This window comes from Thunnus albacares, chromosome 16 (genome assembly GCF_914725855.1).
Source record: "Thunnus albacares chromosome 16, fThuAlb1.1, whole genome shotgun sequence".
NCBI classification, from domain to species: Eukaryota; Metazoa; Chordata; class Actinopteri; order Scombriformes; family Scombridae; genus Thunnus; species Thunnus albacares.
In genome coordinates this window covers 16655374-16659727 of record NC_058121.1, presented here as the reverse complement: position 1 = coordinate 16659727, position 4354 = coordinate 16655374, and the positions used below count along the sequence as shown (strand labels likewise).

Here is a 4354-nt window from a genome sequence, read left to right as displayed (position 1 = left end):
CATTTTGTCACTGGTAAGTCAAATATCCAAATGCCAGTTTTATGCTAAATATATTTCTGTAAGTTAAGCTAAAGCATTTTGACAGTATGCAACTTATGTTATAGTGGAATGTGGATAAATCAGAAAGCAATGCAATATTATGTTTGCAAGCAAGCAAGGTAAGGAGAAGAGACACTGAGATAGATAATATTGAGTTTGTCAGTATACCTTTTCCTCTCTGGTAGACATAGGGTGCTAAAATAATCCTTTGACATCCTGAAATCGAATGTTTTTAGACAGCTACAGGCATTTTGTTAGCGTTTCAGCCCGTGCTTGCATATCGTGGTGCCAATTGTTTTTCCCTCCAGTGGGCGTAGTTTTCATAGTGTGACGCATTACGGTCTATCTCTACAGTATGTTAACCATTGTGTAAATTGGAAACTTGCATGCGTGTGCTGCCATTGATGTCATTTTCTCATTCTTTGTTTCAAACACTCAATCAAGCTGTCATAACATTTGCCAATACCATTTCTAATGGATTATTGATTAGGTATGAGAACTCTGGAAGACAGTGCTGCCAGTATGTGTCATTAGAGGGTTGGTGTTGTGAAATAAACATTTTTGCTTGAGGATTTAGGAAAGTTTAATCCCCAGGAAATGTTTGCTCACCAAATTTAAAAACAGAAATGCTGGCTTTGACTGTTGGTAATTGTGTAAAATGTCTGAACTTATTAGGTGGAGAACACAGTTTAATATATCCAAAGGGAGATAGTTGGCAATGCCTTGGAATACTTCCTGCCTTCAGCGAAATTTCACAAATACCAAGATTCAGACGACTCCGCTGGCGACACAAAATGCCCACTTACACTCAAAACATCAAGGACGCAGAGAGGAGGACATAAAACCACATGCCCACGTACCCACATGCACAGACACACATGCACACCATCCAGACACCCCTTTGAGCCTGCTCGGGGATGAATCATCCAGGGTCTGATGTGGTTAACGGCGACCAGTGTTTCCGTGTTTGCTCAGATTCCGCCCGCCACATGGGACTTGATAGGTTGAGAAGCTGCGTTGAGCTGAGTCATCACAAATTTTCCTTCATTCCCACGATTTTTCCTGCGGTCACTGACTCAATAAAAGAACCCATCTTTCTCAACTGAAACAATACCGTTGGACTTCTGAATGGTATATGTAATATTAGAATGCATCACTAGTATATACCTGGATATACAGTAGGGTAGACCGTAATTGAAAGTTATACTGTACTGTATTTCACAACATAAATAACAGTTGGTTCGGCTGTGCAAATTAAATTCATATTACTCCTCCTACATTTCTTTATCTGTGTCATCCCTGCCTTTAAAAACACAACTCATTTATTTCCTGTACACAGCTGGATGCAGAGATTTGCATTATAGTTCATGGTTCTTAGAGGAATAGTTTGACGTTTTGAGAAGAACATTATTTGTGCTGATTCTGATTGAGTTTGATGAGAAGATTGACAGCACAAGAGGCTACAGCCAGGAGATGATTAGCTTAGCTTAGCATAAAACTGGAAGGAGGGGGGAAAATCTAGCTTACACTTAAACAAGATACAGTATAACATGGTGCTGGATGGTGGATTTGGTCATGTTTGGACTGTGCCAGGCTAGCTGTTACTTCCTGTTACCAGTCTTTGTACTAAGCTAAGCTGACACTTAATGGAGAGCTATGGGAGTAGTGTTGATCTTCTTGGGAAGAAAGCGAATAAGCATACATTGTCAACTATTCCTTTATGAACACATATTTTAATTAAAGGAGATATACATCATTTAGTCAGACGGGACAACTCTCACTGGTGTAACAGGTGTATATGGACTACACAGAAACTTAAAAAATGGATGAAGATTTGAATAGAGCTATTCCTTTTGTCCATAGTAGTTGGCCACGGTATGAGGTTGATGATGCCAAGGTGACCTGAAATAGAAAATAACAAAGTCAGCAGTAGTAAAATTCTTGTTATTTTGATAAGATAAACTGTAATGGGAAATTTCAGTGTCACAGCAGCAAAAGTAGGAACAGATGCATACAGTAGATAAGTAACTTTAAAAACTAGACTATATACAATATTAATATCAAAATATATACAAGTGAAGCTTAAAAAAACAAAAATTAAAGCAATAAATACTATATACAAGTACACTAACATTGCCACTAACCATAAATTGTAGCAAGACAAGAATAGTCACATATGTGAGGATTGAATGAAGTTGGAAAAAAAATCACTTGAATTAGAAATTGAACTATCCACAGACCTTGTCGCATATTATTATTTATTTTTTTATTATTTAATTATTATATACACTATGCACACAAAGAATACATGTCAGTATAACATAACACTGTTATTTCTGTCATATCCTGTAAATAGTCCACATAAATATAGACCATGTGATACATTAATGTGTACATATTATCCTTTTGTCTCCACTCCCTCTCACACACATCCACACCCACACACACATGCACGCACACAGTCATGTCTGGAAAAGATTGTGCTAAAATAAGAGATGATTGACTGCATTGTGGAAGTCCCTCATCACTCAAATTCTTTTGTTTTTTCTGATAATTTACAAGGCCGCTGGTGGTATGTGTAGCTCTTTGATTACACAAACGTATCTGAAAGAGAAAAGAGTGTGGCTTTTGAACCAACAAACCTAAGCCTCTGGGAAAAAAAAACATTTGAAACTTTGAGTGTTTCATTTGTTTGATCTTCAAGTAGGCCTATGCATTCAAAAATCCATTAATGATCCTCACTAGTGATAGGACCATTCTTTGTTTGATCAGTCAGTGGAGCAGGGCAGTAATTCCGGGTCTGTTAAAACAATTGAGTCAAAGATGCATGGGAAGTTTTGCAATCATCTTCTATTTAGCGTGACATGCCAGTAAATGAAAAAATACCAACCAGCAGCCTTTCCACATTAGTAACTTTGACATAACACTTAAAATTTGACCTTTATCCTCTGCCTCATAATTCTTGGTGAGTTTTTGCAGTCATTTGGCATCAGACCATGCTAGTTCTGCACCTTTTGCAGCATGTAAATCTTATTATATGATAAAAAATCACATATTGATACAGGCCCAGGCTCTTCCAGTAAGACCAGGACGCATGCTAAGCCACATCAATCACTCATCCCTAAATTAGAACCAGATGAAGCATGAACAAATAACAGTCTGGAACATGTTGGATCTCAGTGCAGCTTTTGATACTGTGGACCACCATATCTTGGTTGAGAAACTTGGACAGTGGGTGCGTATCACTGGCTCAGCCCTGCAGTGGTTCTCCACCTACCTCTCTGACAGGAGTTTCATAGTTTCTGTTAGCAGCTTTGCCTCCTCATCTGAAACTCTGTATTGTGGTGTGTCTCTGGGTTCAGTCCTTGGTCCAATTCTGTTATGCTTCTCCTTGGACAGATAATAAGGCACTTTAAAGGTATCTCCTATCACTTCTATGCAGATGATATTCAATTACACATCTCATTTAAACCTCAAAACATAGCTAAATTGTCAATTTTAAATAACTGCCTAAATGCTATAAAAAATGGATAGATAATTTTTTACAGCATAATGCAGACAAACCAGAAATCTGTATTTCTGCCCCCCTTAGTCTTGTCCCTAAGATAAGGGGTGGTCTTGGGTCTCTTACCTCATCAGTTAAATCCTCCATAAGAAATCTAGGTGTCACTATGGATCAGGTTCTGACTCTGGATCAACATGTCAAGTGTCTGATTCGCTCTTGTTTTTTCCCACTGAGAAACACTGCAAAGCTCAGGCCCATTGTGACTCAAGCAGAGATGGAAATGTTAATTCATGCTTTTATATCGTCCTATCTTGACTACTGTAACTTCATTTTTTTACTTGCCAAAACATCCCTGGATTGTTTACAAGTGGTCCAAAATGTTGCTGCTACACTGATTATGATTGCTCTTCACTGACTCCCCTTTATGTATTTTTTTCTGTTTTCTATTTAATTCTGTTTTTATTGAGTTTTATGTCTGTATGTATGTGCTTTATTTCTTCTGTGAAACACTTTGTGACGTCTCTGCTCTCGAAAGGTGTTATATAAAAATAGTTAGATATTTACACCAGAATCTGTTATTATATGCTGATCTTTTGTGTTGTGGTAAAATGGCTCGCAAAGATAGCCCAGAGGCACAGATTTGCAGTGTCCTTTGTGTATGGCTTGCCTACACTAAGATGCTATTATACTAAGACAAAACTGACATTATTGTGCTTGGCCCTAAGCACCTCAGAAACACATTATCTAATGATATAGTTACTCTAGATGGCATTACCCTGGCCTCCAGAGCCACTGTAAGGGATCTGCGAG

At 38.0% G+C, this 4354-nt stretch overlaps 1 long non-coding RNA gene across 1 annotated transcript; it reads right to left on the bottom strand.

The window, feature by feature from the left end:
• Positions 1-1749: 1749 nt before the first annotated feature.
• Positions 1750-3931, bottom strand: LOC122965349. Its single transcript, XR_006398208.1, has 3 exons — positions 3671-3931; positions 3317-3429; positions 1750-1941 (listed from the first exon to the last, which is right to left on the bottom strand). It is a non-coding gene; the product is annotated as an uncharacterized LOC122965349 (long non-coding RNA).
• Between the last annotated feature and the right edge of the window lie 423 nt (positions 3932-4354).